The sequence below is a fragment of the Salvelinus namaycush genome, chromosome 28 (assembly GCF_016432855.1).
Source record: "Salvelinus namaycush isolate Seneca chromosome 28, SaNama_1.0, whole genome shotgun sequence".
NCBI classification, from domain to species: Eukaryota; Metazoa; Chordata; class Actinopteri; order Salmoniformes; family Salmonidae; genus Salvelinus; species Salvelinus namaycush.
In genome coordinates, this window is record NC_052334.1 from 18,868,135 (window position 1) to 18,883,473 (window position 15,339).

The window sequence follows — 15,339 nt, forward strand, 5'->3', positions numbered from 1 at the left end:
AATCCTGCAGTGCCAGACGTGTCCCCCTGCTTAAGCCAGTACATGTTCAGGCCGGTCTGAAGTTTGCTAGAGAGCATTTGGATGATCCAGAAGAAGATTGGGAGAATGTCATATGGTCAGATGAAACCAAAATAGAACTTTTTGGTAAAAACTCAACTCGTCGTGTTTGGAGGACAAAGAATGCTGAGTTGCATCCAAAGAACACCATACCTACTGTGAAGCATGGGGTTGGAAACATCATGCTTTGGGGCTGTTTTTCTGCAAAGGGACCAGGACGACTGATCCGTGTAAAGGAAAGAATGAATGGGGCCATGTATCGTGAGATTTTGAGTGAAAACCTCCTTCCATCAGCAAGGGCATTGAAGATGAAACGTGGCTGGGTCTTTCAGCATGACAATGATCCCAAACACACAGCCCGGGCAACGAAGGAGTGGCTTCGTAAGAAGCATTTCAAGGTCCTGGAGTGGCCTAGCCAGTCTCCAGATCTCAACCCCATAGAAAATCTTTGGAGGGAGTTGAAAGTCCGTGTTGCCCAGCAACAGCCCCAAAACATCACTGCTCTAGAGGATATCTGCATGGAGGAATGGGCCAAAATACCAGCAACAGTGTTTGCAAATAAATTCATTAAAAATCCTACAATGTGATTTTCTGGATTTTTTTTCTCATTTTGTCTGTCATAGTTGAAGTGTACCTATGATGAAAATTACAGGCCTCTCTCATCTTTTTAAGTGGGAGAACTTGCACAATTGGTGGCTGACTAAATACTTTTTTGCCCCACTGTACCTCGCTAGCTGAAGGTCAGGCAAGAGAGACCAATAGGAGGGTTCGGTAACACAGATACCCGACGATGGATCAAACCAAAATATACAAAACTTTTACAATCAAGTGCATTTACTATATAGATATGAAAAAGTGTTTGCACACAAAAAATAACATTAGCTATGCAGCTGTAATTAAATTAAAAACACACTGAATTATTATTATTATCAAATGATTAACATCCCCTCTTGACCTGGCCTATTTGAGCTGGTCCTTGTGTGCAACTTGGTGCATAATCCAGGGGAACAACATCACACTGCTACATTCACCCCCATTGTTTTACACTAGATTATAGGCACAAAACAAAACACATTACCTCGAAGGTAACATAGCAAAGAAAGAAAAAAAAATATCACAACCACAGGGCGACAAAGTAACCCAGTGTAGTCCCTTAATTCTAGACCCACAAATGGTCGACCAGTTGAAAAGCTATCCCTTATTCAATCGTATACGAAAAATGCCATGTACATTTAATGCTGATGGACTACACACAAAGTTACATGAACTGTCCAATATTATAGACAAACCCACATTATTATAGACAAACCCACATTACTACATATATATATATAAAAAAGAAAAGGTAGTCAATATCCTTCCGTCATACAGCTCCTTGTGTGTAAGGACATGTAATGGGCTCTGTCTCATGGACATCAATTTCTCAAGGTGCTGCACATGTGAAACGGCCCTCACTGTGAAACCGTCATCCCATCGGCGGTGGGCATGGAGGACAGCAGACACATCTTCACAGGAAACCTTCCCACTGACATCATTTTCAGCTCTACTCAACTCACTCTCAGGAGCCATAGACGTTCCACAGCCGGCCTCGGGCTGCTCACAGGAGAGGCGGAACATGTCTTGATCATCATCCACTTGAAGACCCCTGGCTTCCTCCAGCAGGACATCATATGGCATTTGTGTCAGTCGGTGAAAAACTTTGGAGCGGACAAATAGCTCTCTGCTCAAGCATCAGCAACAACATTCTTGGGCCCTGGTATGTACTAGATATCAAAATCAAAGGGTGCCAGTTTCGCAACCCATCTCTGCTCACATGCATCAAGTCTCGGCTTTGTAAGAATATACTTGAGTGGATTGTTGTCGGTCCACACTTATGCCCTCGCAGCCAATGGCTGAATTTATCATGAATGGCCTATTTCATGGCTAGAAATTCCAGTCGGTGAGCAGGATACTTGGATTGTGCATGATTAAGAGATTTACTAGCAAAGCTATAGACATGGCTATGGCCTTCCCATCTTGCACTTGGGATAGTACAGCTCCCAAACCACTAGTAGACGCATAAGCAGAAATTAAAATTGGATGAGAAAAATCTGGATGAGCCAGCAGTGCCTGGTCAACTAGTGCTGCTTTCAAAGCTTCAAAAGCTAGTTGACATTCGGCAGTCCAGTCTGCAGCAGTGAGCTTGTGAGAGGGACCAGGCCTCTTTCTACCCTTGCCTCTCCGAGGCTTCTTCTGACCTGTAGTTAGCTGAAACAATGGCCAAACAATTCTCAATGTAGTGTTGATAGTATACTACCATACCAAGGAAAGAACGGATTTTGCTAGGAGACGGAGTGACACCATCAGCTTCCATCATCTCACTCTCAGTCACATTAAAAATGGTTTGAACCTTAGCAGGGTCAGTGGCTACACCCTCCTGAGAAATGATGTGGCCCAAAAACTTAACAGACCTCCCCAAAAATGTGCACTTAGACGGAGACAGTTTAAGATAGTTTTTCAGCGGTTGCAGGAGCACAATCTCAAGTCTCTGCAGACTCTCTTCCTCTGTCTTAGCAAAAACCATCAGATCTTCCAAATAGCGAAGGAGACCTAGAATGTTTTGGTCACCAAAGATGGTGAGTATCATTCTCATAAAAGTAGCTTGGCTGTTGCAAAGGCCCTGAGGTGAACAATTGTACTCGTGCAGACCTAAAGGAGAGGAAAAGGCAGTGTATTTCTTATCCTCTTCATGCAGTGGCACGTTGTAGTACCCAGACATCAAATCCATTGTGCTGAAGAAGGCATTACCTCCCAGCGCAGCCAGTACATCAGCCTGATGAGGCAGGGGATGAGCATCCTTTACTGTGCGGTCATTTAACCACCTAAAGTCAGTACATAGGCGCAAGTCCCCATTCTTTTTCCATACCAGCACCAATGGTGAGGCATACTCGCTGCTGGATTTTATGACGATTTCCTTTTCCTCCAGATCATCCAGTGTTTACCTGAGTTTTTGGTAATGAGCTGGAGAAAGCCATGATAAGGTCATCGGAATGGGCGGTCATCAGTCAGCCGTATGCGATGGCAGAACTTTTTTGCCTCGCCACAATCTAGACTATGTCTAGAGAACACTGTGTCATACCTCTCAATTAAACTGACAAGTTTATCTTTGCAGAACTGTGAAACTGGACACTCCTCAACAGACAGGCCTTGAAGTCCAACATTGCTCAGTGTACTGTTGCCATTAACTACACTGCCACCAACTGAACTCTTAGCTGTCAGACTGCCATGTGAGCTGTCACATTGTACTTTTTCCACATTCTGGTAAGCTGCTTGCTGTTTGACATCATCAAAATCCTCCAATGCAATGCAAGGGTACACATCCGCCACTTTAGCATATCGTCTCAGGGTAACTGGTGAAGTTGTTGGATTCACAATCTTCACATTTACATTTACATTTACATTTAAGTCATTTAGCAGACGCTCTTATCCAGAGCGACTTACAAATTGGTGCATTCACCTTATGATATCCAGTGGAACAGCCACTTTACAATAGTGCATCTAAATCTTTTAAGGGGGGGGGGGGGGGTAGAAGGATTACTTTATCCTATCCTAGGTATTCCTTAAAGAGGTGGGGTTTCAGGTGTCTCCGGAAGGTGGTGATTGACTCCACTGTCCTGGCGTCGTGAGGGAGTTTGTTCCACCATTGGGGTGCCAGAGCAGCGAACAGTTTTGACTGGGCTGAGCAGGAACTGTACTTCCTCAGAGGTAGGGAGGCGAGCAGGCCAGAGGTGGATGAACGCAGTGCCCTTGTTTGGGTGTAGGGCCTGATCAGAGCCTGAAGGTACGGAGGTGCCGTTCCCCTCACAGCTCCGTAGGCAAGCACCATGGTCTTGTAGCGGATGCGAGCTTCAACTGGAAGCCAGTGGAGAGAGCGGAGGAGCGGGGTGACGTGAGAGAACTTGGGAAGGTTGAACACCAGACGGGCTGCGGCGTTCTGGATGAGTTGTAGGGGTTTAATGGCACAGGCAGGGAGCCCAGCCAACAGCGAGTTGCAGTAATCCAGACGGGAGATGACAAGTGCCTGGATTAGGACCTGCACCGCTTCCTGTGTGAGGCAGGGTCGTACTCTGCGGATGTTGTAGAGCATGAACCTACAGGAACGGGCCACCGCCTTGATGTTAGTTGAGAACGACAGGGTGTTGTCCAGGATCACGCCAAGGTTCTTAGCGCTCTGGGAGGAGGACACAATGGAGTTGTCAACCGTGATGGCGAGATCATGGAACGGGCAGTCCTTCCATGTCCTCCTTCACAGGGAGCCATCCATCCCCCCACAGAGGCATAACTACTCTCCCTACTAATATGTGTCGATTCACACAACGAGACATCCTGTCTCGACAACAATGGAACTGCCCACAGAGAGTTTTGTCTTTGGGGGTAGGCGGCCCCACACCAGATGCTCACTCATGGGTTGGAGCATTACTGCTCTCTTCAACTTAGCTGTGCCCACTTGATCTGGGATGGAGTCTCCTCTCCATCTTTCCAGATTTGATAGGAGACGCAGGAAGTGGCTGTCATCACACTGGCTAGAAGAACCTGGTGTACCCACCACCCGCCAGTAGCTGTCATTTGATTTGAACTGTCTGTTCAGAGACTTCAACACGTTAGTGCCCACAATGAGTTCATCAACCTGCCCATCTAGAATAAGCACTGGGACTAAATAAAGCTGAATTTTTAAGTCACACATGCCCACTGGGCTAGTTTGCGTCCCACCACAACAAACCAGGATGATGTCTAAAGGAGCTAGAAAGTTCCCCTTTACCACTACTGCCTCCCTCAACCAAGGTACAATATCTGTGTGTTGTAGCCATGGACCCACTATCTAACATCACCTTCAGCTCAAATTTATCCTGTACTAGGACGGTGGTGTAAAACAAACTCTCATTCTGAGTAATTCTCATTGTGTTCTGAAAAATTACTGTGTTGTTCTTGGGTACTGACTCACAAAAATAAGAATAAACAGATTGGATATCATCGTAAGTGGAGGAAAAATTAGACTGCCTCACATTGCCCTCCTCAGAATGGAGGCTTTCTAGTTTTCCTGAGACCTGCCGGTCTGTCCACATCCAGGGCTCTGTCGCTGCCCAGTCTCACTACAGTCAAAGCTCATGTGACCAGGAGAGAAGCACTTAAAACACAGCTGGTGCATCTGACAGTGAGCTTTGGTCCAGTGATTAGTGCTTCCACAGACAGCACACTCAAGCTGACGTTTGGGGAACTGTTTATGGGGCCCCCTGTTCACAGATGGAGTATTGCTGACAAGTGCCTTCTCTAACATACACAAAACATTCTCTAATGTCCCACCCTCAGATACAGATGGGGCCTGTTCTGGTTCACGGCCACATCGAGAAAAAGATGACACATTAGGTCTGCTCACAGGATCCACTTCCTCCTGGGGGAGTCAAAGACGGCAGCCACCTGCTGTGAAAGTTGTGTTCTACATGCTTCACACTCTCTTAAAAGTTCGTCCAAACAATCCTGTACCTCACTGGCTGTCCAGTCACGTAGGGGTTTGCTTTTGAATACTTGGGCCAACTCTTTATCAGGACAGCTGCGGCACTGATTGGGCAAGGTCCTACCCTCGCTTACAAGGTACTGCTCAGCTGCCTATGCAGCTTTGTTAAGCCTAATCCAGAAATCTAGTGGACCCTCATTAGCATATGGTTTGATTGAATAGAAATCATCTAATGGCATACCTGAGCAGACAGTATCCCCAAAGTGTTGCTTGAGAACACTGAACACTGCCTCAACATCTGTGACTTTGGTCACATCCCGTGCCCTCCCCATGAGCCTCGGAAACTAAAACAGGAAGCTCCCACGCTCAGGTCTGTCCAACGCTGGTCCGACCTATCGGATTCCACGCTTCAAGATTGCTTCGATCACGTGGACTGGGATATGTTCCGCATTGCGGCAAACAACAACATTGACGAATACGCTGATTCGGTGTGCGAGTTTATTAACAAGTGCATCAGTGATGTTGTACCCACAGCGTCTATTAAAACATTCCCCAACCAGAAACCGTGGATTGATGGCAGCATTCGCGCAAAACTGAACGCGCGAACCACTGCTCTTAATCAGGGCAAGGTGACCGGAAACATGACCGAATATAAACAGTGTAGCTATTCCCTCCGCAAGGCAATCAAACAAGCTAAGCGTCAGTACAGAGACAAAGTGGATTCGCAATTCAACGGCTCAGACACGAGAGGTATGTGGCAGGTTCTACAGTCAATCATGGACTACAAAAGAAAAACCAACCCCGTCGCGGATCATGATGCCTTGCTCCTAGACAGACTAAACAACTTTTTTGCTCACTTTGAGGACAATACAGTTCCACTGACACGGCCCGCTACCAAAACCTGCGGGCTCTCCTTCACTGTAGCCAACGTGAGTAAAACATTTAAATGTGTTAACCCTCGCAAGGCTGCAGGCCCAGACGGCATGCCCAGACGGCATCCCCAGCCTCGTCCTCAGAGCATGCGCAGACCAGCTGGCTGGTGTGTTTACAGACATATTCAATCAATCCTTATCCCTGTCTGCTGTCCCCACATGCTTCAAGAGGGCCACCATTGTTCCTGTTCCCAAGAAAGCTAAGGTAACTGAGCTAAATGACTACCGCCCTGTAGCACTCACTTCCGTCATCATGAAGTGCTTTGAGAGACTAGTCAAGGACCATATCACCTCCACCCTATCTGACACGCTAGACCCACTCCAATTTGCTTACCACCCCAATAGGTCCACAGACGACGCAACCGCCATCACACTGCACCCTGCCCTAACCCATCTGGACAAGAGGAATACCTATGTAAGAAAGCTGTTCATCGACTACAGCTCAGCATTTAACACCATAGTACCCTCCAAACTCGTCCTTAAGCTCGAGACCCTGGGTCTCGACCCCGCCCTGTGCAACTTGGTCCTGGATTTCCTGACGGGCCGCCCCCAGGTGGTGAGGGTAGGTAACAACATCTCCACCCCGCTGATCCTCAACACTGGGTCCCCACAAGGGTGCGTTCTCAGCCCTCTCCTGTACTCCCTGTTCACCCACGACTGCGTGGCCATGCACGCCTCCAACTCAATCATCAAGTTTGCAGACGACACTACAGTGGTAGGCTTGATTACCAACAACGACGAGACGGCCTACAGGGAGGAGGTGAGGGCCCTCGGAGTGTGGTGTCAGGAAAATAACCTCACACTCAACGTCAACAAAACAAGGAGATGATGGTGGACTTCAGGAAACAGCAGAGGGAGCAGCCCCCTATCTACATTGACGGGACAGTAGTGGAGAGGGTGGAGAGTTTTAAGTTCCTCGGCGTACACATCACGGACAAACTGAAATGGTCCACCCACACAGACAGCGTTGTGAAGAAGGCGCAGCAGCGCCTCTTCAACCTCAGGAGGCTGAAGAAATTCGGCTTGTCACCAAAAACACTCACAAACTTTTACAGATGCACAATCGAGAGCATCCTGTCGGGCTGTATCACTGCCTGGTACGGCAGCTGCTCCGCCCATAACCGGAAGGCTCTCCAGAGGGTAGTGAGGTCTGCACAACGCATCACCGGGTGCAAACTACCTGCCCTCCAGGACACCTACACCACCCGATGTCACAGGAAGGCCAAAAAGATCATCAAGGACAACAACCACACGTGCCACTACCTGTTCACCCCGTTATCATCCAGAAGGTGAGGTCTGTACAGGTGCATCAAAGCGGGGACCGAGAGACTGAAAAACAGCTTCTATCTCAAGGTCATCAGACTGTTAAACAGCCATCACTAACATTGAGTGTCTGCTGCCAACATACTGACTCAACTCCAGCCACTTTAATAATGGAAAAATGTATGTAATCAATTTATCACTAGCCACTTTATATTATATAGTGTTTACTTACCCTACATTACTCATCTCATATGTATATACTGTACGCTATACCATCTACTGCATCTTGCCATCTTGATGTAATTAAATGTATCACTAGCCACATTAAACAATGCCACGTTATGTAATGTTCTCATACCCTACATTACTCATCTCATATGTATATACTGTACGCTATACCATCTACTGCATCTTGATGTAATGTATCACTAGCCACTTTAAACAATGCCACTTCATATAATGTTTTCATACCCTACATTACTCATCTCATATGTATACACTGTACTCTATACCATCTACTGCATCTTGCCTATGCCGTTCGGCCATCACTCATTTATATATTTTTATCTACAAATTCGTATTCATTCCTTTACACTTGTGTGTATAAGGTAGTTGTTGTGAAATTGTTAGGTTATATTACTTGTTATATATTACTGCATGGTCGGAACTAGAAGCACAAGCATTTCGCTACACTTGCATTAACACCTGCTAACCATGTGTATGTGACAAATACATTTGATTTGACATCACCTCCCCAACATTCTCAGACCCAGTGTAACCCCTCTTCTCTAGGTAGACTCCCATTAGCTCCTCCCACTCCAGGACAGAGTAGTTATCTGAGCCATCAACCCTACAGAAAGGTGGAACACTAACATCTGACTTCACAAACAGATTCAGCTTGGTTGCATCAATAAAAGTTAACCCACATTGATCAGACAGGGGAAACTGCTGGGGTTAGTGAGGGGGATGGGCAGGAGAAAGACTTGGAAGCCCCAGGCTGCAGTGAACTTGCTCTGATAGATTCTCCTATCTCTGACCCAATCTGCTTAATAAGGTCACTGAGCTGACTCGGAGGTGTCCCATTATTACTGAGGACTGGGCATGATGGTACATCAAAAGACAGAGGTGGGATTCCCTGGTCAGGTGGAATAAACAGCCTACCCCTCCCAGTGCTTGTAAACTCAGGACTAGCAAACACTCTACTCCCAGGAGCAAACTGTACAATTGGTGTAAATGCAAGGACACCCCTCCCTCTACCCACAATCCCCAGCATAACTCATTTTATGGACTTGAGAGTCTTCCATGGCTCAATAGAGCACTAAAATACAATGTCATTCACTGCATTTAAATACAAAAAATTGTAGTTAACAAATTCCTCCAAAACACAAATAAACACAAATACCCTTATCTAGTGAATATGCTACATTCACCTTCACTATTTACAGTATTTACACGATTTACACTTAAACAATCAACAAGTGCACATGCGCAGATCGCGCATCTCATCCACATGCACAGCTCCGGTGGTCGGCTTGAGTTGACCAGTCGGCAGGTCGTGGCACCAGTTTGTAGCGTGGTTCGTTCTGCGTTGTGTAATTTAACGAGGACACTGCCACAATTGGAGGTCTGCTTGTTGGCTTTTTATTTGCCCTGCACACGAAGAGACAACGCACAATATGTTAGCCCTTTGGTGCAGTCACAGCTCTCAGGCACCTCGCTAGCTGAAGGTCAGGCAAGAGAGAACCCCAAAATAAATAACAGGTGCTGCGTGCACACAATACAATACAAGTAAAATGATATACAACATAATTCGGACAAAATAAAAGACACACCTGCACACGAAGAGACAACACACAATATGTTAACCCTTGGCGCAGTCACAGCTCTCAGGCACCTGCGTGAGCACATGGAAACTCACTCAAACACTGGCCCAAGTACCCACAAGCTACAATAGGTACCCTAGCTAGCTAGCGAGCTCGGTAAAACTTGGTAACATAAATATTTATATTGTACATATTGTAACAAAACAGATTGTTGCATAACAGCACATTGTGTAACATTACCACGGTTTTATATTGATAAATAGCAGAGCCAAGGACAACATACCTCGCTAGCTGAAGGTCAGGCAAGAGAGAACAATGGGAGGGTTCGGTAACACAGATACCCCACGATGGATCAAACCAAAATATACTAAACTTTTACAATCAAGTGCATTTACAATATAGATATGAAAAAGTGTTTGCACACAAAAAATAGCATTAGCTATTCAGCTGTAATTAAATTAAAAACACACTGAATTATTATTATTATCAAATGATTAACATCCCCTCTTGACCTGGCCTATTTGAGCTGGTCCTTGTGTGCAACTTGGTGCATAATCCAGGGGAACAACATCACACTGGTACACATGAATCTCTCCCTAAACGTAATACTGTGCAATGCTTTCCCAGGAAAAATTGCATACAGTCAGTTTCACGTGGCTAATCTCCTCAGGCCTTCAACTTCTCCTTATATATAATCCACATACTCTTCTTCGCATGTCAATTTACATGGCTGTAATAATTTGCATTGAGGTATTGAGTTCCTGAGGTTTTGTTTCAGTTAAATATAGAGAGGTGCACACATGATAATAGTAAACTCTCCAATGCCACTAGAGGTAGTGGAACACCAGCAATCGGCCTGTTGTTGGCTCATTATTATGTCACCATTCAGTCTTTTTACAGTCCCTCCCATTTGGTATGCATCGAAATGCATTAATTTAGCCATGGATTCAGCTTGAAAAGGACACAGCGTTATTTCAATAATTACTTTTCTCATACAAGGTTCACCGCAACATGCTGTATGCAACATCCACATATGTACACACAGAGGAAGTCTAAAGAAAAAAGACTATAGTCTGGTCATGAGAAATGTATGGAAACATCACAGGGAGAGGGAAGACTTTTGACGGTCCCTGGCTCTTTTTGTATTAGAATAAAAATGTCTACCTACAGGAAGCCCGCCACACAAAGGGAGGGATGCATCTCGTAATTCACCTCCCCACACGAGATGATTGTAGCTCTTTTTGAGGGAGGAGGGGGCTGCTGGAAAGTGATGATTTAGGGTGGTGGAAAGCAGAAAGTCATGATTAGGATAGTGGAAAGCAGAAAGTCATGATTTAGGGTGGTGGAAAGCAGAAAGTGATGATTTAGGGTGGTGGAAAGCAGAAAGTCATGACTTAGGGTGGTGGAAAGCAGAAAGTGATGATTTAGGGTGGTGGAAAGCAGAAAGTCATGATTTAGGGTGGTGGAAAGCAGAAAGTCATGATTAGGATAGTGGAAAGCAGAAAGTCATGATTTAGGGTGGTGGAAAGCAGAAAGTGATGATTAGGATAGTGGAAAGCAGAAAGTGATGATTTAGGGTGGTGGAAAGCAGAAAGTCATGATTTAGGGTGGAGGAAAGCAGAAAGTGATGATTTAGGGTGGTGGAAAGCAGAAAGTCATGATTAGGATAGTGGAAAGCAGAAAGTCATGATTTAGGGTGGTGGAAAGCAGAAAGTGATGATTTAGGGTGGTGGAAAGCAGAAAGTCATGATTTAGGGTGGTGGAAAGCAGAAAGTCATGATTAGGATAGTGGAAAGCAGAAAGTGATGATTAGGATAGTGGAAAGCAGAAAGTGATGATTAGGATAGTGAAAAGCAGAAAGTCATGATTAGGATAGTGGAAAGCAGAAAGTGATGATTAGGATAGTGGAAAGCAGAAAGTCATGATTAGGATAGTGGAAAGCAGAAAGTGATGATTAGGATAGTGGAAAGCAGAAAGTGATGATTAGGGTGGTGGAAAGCAGAAAGTGATGATTTAGGGTGGTGGAAAGCAGAAAGTGATGATTTAGGGTGGTGGAAAGCAGAAAGTCATGATTTAGGGTGGTGGAAAGCAGAAAGTCATGATTTAGGGTGGTGGAAAGCAGAAAGTCATGATTAGGATAGTGGAAAGCAGAAAGTGATGATTAGGATAGTGGAAAGCAGAAAGTGATGATTAGGATAGTGGAAAGCAGAAAGTCATGATTAGGATAGTGGAAAGCAGAAAGTGATGATTAGGATAGTGGAAAGCAGAAAGTCATTATTAGGATAGTGGAAAGCAGAAAGTGATGATTAGGATAGTGGAAAGCAGAAAGTGATGATTAGGGTGGTGGAAAGCAGAAAGTGATGATTTAGGGTGGTGGAAAGCAGAAAGTGATGATTTAGGGTGGTGGAAAGCAGAAAGTGATGATTTAGGGTGGTGAAAAGCAGAAAGTCATGATTAGGATAGTGGAAAGCAGAAAGTCATGATTTAGGGTGGTGGAAAGCAGAAAGTGATTATTTAGGGTGGTGGAAAGCAGAAAGTCATGATTTAGGGTGGTGGAAAGCAGAAAGTCATGATTAGGACAGTGGAAAGCAGAAAGTCATGATTAGGATAGTGGAAAGCAGAAAGTGATGATTAGGATAGTGGAAAGCAGAAAGTGATGATTAGGATAGTGGAAAGCAGAAAGTGATGATTAGGATAGTGGAAAGCAGAAAGTCATGATTAGGGTGGTGGAAAGCAGAAAGTGATGATTTAGGGTGGTGGAAAGCAGAAAGTCATGATTAGGATAGTGGAAAGCAGAAAGTCATGATTAGGATAGTGGAAAGCAGAAAGTGATGATTAGGATAGTGGAAAGCAGAAAGTGATGATTAGGATAGTGGAAAGCAGAAAGTGATGATTAGGATAGTGGAAAGCAGAAAGTGATGATTAGGATAGTGGAAAGCAGAAAGTCATGATTTAGGGTGGTGGAAAGCAGAAAGTGATGATTTAGGGTGGTGGAAAGCAGAAAGTCATGATTAGGATAGTGGAAAGCAGAAAGTGATTATTAGGATAGTGGAAAGCAGAAAGTGATGATTAGGATAGTGGAAAGCAGAAAGTCATGATTTAGGGTGGTGGAAAGCAGAAAGTCATGATTAGGATAGTGGAAAGCAGAAAGTGATGATTAGGATAGTGGAAAGCAGAAAGTCATGATTTAGGGTGGTGGAAAGCAGAAAGTGATGATTTAGGGTGGTGGAAAGCAGAAAGTGATGATTAGGATAGTGGAAAGCAGAAGTGATGATTTAGGGTAGTGGAAAGCAGAAAGTCATGATTTAGGGTGGTGGAAAGCAGAAAGTCATGATTAGGATAGTGGAAAGCAGAAAGTGATGATTAGGATAGTGGAAAGCAGAAAGTGATGATTTAGGGTGGTGGAAAGCAGAAAGTCATGATTAGGATAGTGGAAAGCAGAAAGTGGTGATTTAGGGTGGTGGAAAGCAGAAAGTGATGATTTAGGGTGGTGGAAAGCAGAAAGTCATGATTTAGGGTGGTGGAAAGCAGAAAGTCATGATTAGGATAGTGGAAAGCAGAAAGTGATGATTAGGATAGTGGAAAGCAGAAAGTCATGATTTAGGGTGGTGGAAAGCAGAAAGTGATGATTTAGGGTGGTGGAAAGCAGAAAGTGATGATTAGGATAGTGGAAAGCAGAAAGTGATGATTAGGATAGTGGAAAGCAGAAAGTCATGATTTAGGGTGGTGGAAAGCAGAAAGTCATGATTAGGATAGTGGAAAGCAGAAAGTGATGATTAGGATAGTGGAAAGCAGAAAGTGATGATTTAGGGTGGTGGAAAGCAGAAAGTCATGATTAGGATAGTGGAAAGCAGAAAGTGGTGATTTAGGGTGGTGGAAAGCAGAAAGTGATGATTTAGGCTCGCGCGTCGCGCTTGATCCTTACTCTCTCTTTGTCTAGACGGTCCGCTCGATTCCTCGCTTTCTTCATCTCTCTCTCCTCTCTGTTAGCTTCTTCTCTCGCTTCTCTTCTCTCTCTTGTAGCTCGCTCGCTCTCGCTCTCTTCTCTGTAGCTCGCCTCTCCTCTCTCTCGTTTAGCTCGCTCGCTCTCTCTGGTAGCTCGCTCGCTCTCTCTCTCTGTAGCTCGCTCGTCTCTTCTCTCTGTAGCTCGCTCGCTCTTCTCTCTCTCTGTAGCTCGCTCGCTCTCTCTCTCTTGTAGCTCGCTCGCGTCTCTCTCTCTGTAGCCGCTCGCTCTCTCTCTCTCTGTAGCTCGCTCGCTCTCTCTCTCTCTGTAGCTCGCTCGCTCTCTCTCTCTCGTAGCTCGCTCGGCTCTCTCTCTCTCTGTAGCTCGCTCCGCTCTCTCTCTCTCTCTTTCTCTGTAGCTCGCTCGCTCTCTCTCTCTGTAGCTCGCTCGCTCTCTCTCTCTGTAGCTCGCTCGCTCTCTCTCTCTGTAGCTCGCTCGCTTCTCTCTCTGTAGCTCGCTCGCTCTCTTCTCTGTAGCTCGCTCGCTCTCTCTTCTGTAGCTCGCTCGCTCTCTCTCTCTGTAGCTCGCTCGCTCTCTCTCTCGTAGCTCGCTCGCTCTCTTCTCTGTAGCTCGCTCGCTCTCTCTCTCTGTAGCTCGCTCGCTCTCTCTCTCTGTAGCTCGTCGCTCTCTCTCTTGTAGCTCGCTCGCTCTCTCTCTCTGTAGCTCGCTCGCTCTCTCTCTCTGTAGCTCGCTCGCTCTCTCTCTCTGTAGCTCGCTCGCTCTCTCTCTCTGTAGCTCGCTCGCTCTCTCTCTTAGCTCGCTCGCTCTCTCTCCACCTCTGTAGCTCGCTCTCGCTCTCTCTCTCCACCTCTGTAGCTCGCTCTCGCTCTCTCTTCCACCTCTGTAGCTCGCTCTCCTCTCTCTCTCCACCTCTGTAGCTCGCTCTCGCTCTCTCTCTCCACCTCTGTAGCTCGCTCTCGCTCTCACTCTCGTAGCTCGCTTCGCTCTCACTCTCTGTAGCTCGCTCTCGGCTTTCTCTCTCTGTAGCTCGCTCTCTCTCGTAGCTCGCTCGCTCGCTCTGGCTTCTCTCTCTGTAGCTCGCTCTCTCTCTGTAGCTCGCTCTCTCTCTGTAGCTCGCTCTCTCTCTGTAGCTCGCTCTCTCTCTGTAGCTCGCTCGCTCTCTGTAGCTCGCTCGCTTCTGTCGCTCGCTCGCTCTCTGTAGCTCGCTCGCTCTCTCTCTCTGTAGCTCGCTCTCGCTCTCTCTCTCTCTCGTAGCTCGCTCTCGCTCTCGCTCTCTCTCTGTAGCTCGCTCTCGTGCTCTCTCTCTCTCTCTGTAGCTCGCTCTCTCTCTCTCTCTTCTCTCTGTAGCTCTCTCTCCTCTCTTCTGTAGCTCGCTCTCTCTCTCTCTCTCTTAGCTCGCTCGCTCTCTCTCTCTTAGCTCGCTCGCTCTCTCTCTCTTAGCTCGCTCGCTCTCTCTCTCTTCTTTCTCTGTAGCTCGCTCGTTCTCTCTCTCTGTAGCTCGCTCTCTCTCCACCTCTGTAGCTCGCTCTCGTCTCTCTCTCTCCACCTCTGTAGCTCGCGCTCTCTCTCTCCACCTCTGTAGCTCCCTCGCTCTCTCTCTCTGTAGCTCGCTCTCGCTCTCTCTGTAGCTGCTCTCGCTCTCTCTGTAGCTCGCTCTCGCTCTCTCTCTCTCTCTCCACCTCTGTAGCTCGCTCTCGCTCTCTCTCTCCACCTCTGTAGCTCGCTCTCGCCTCGTCGCTCTCTCGTAGCTCGCTCTCGCTCTCGTAGCTCGCGCTCGTCTGTAGCTCGCTCTCGCTCTCTGTAGACTCG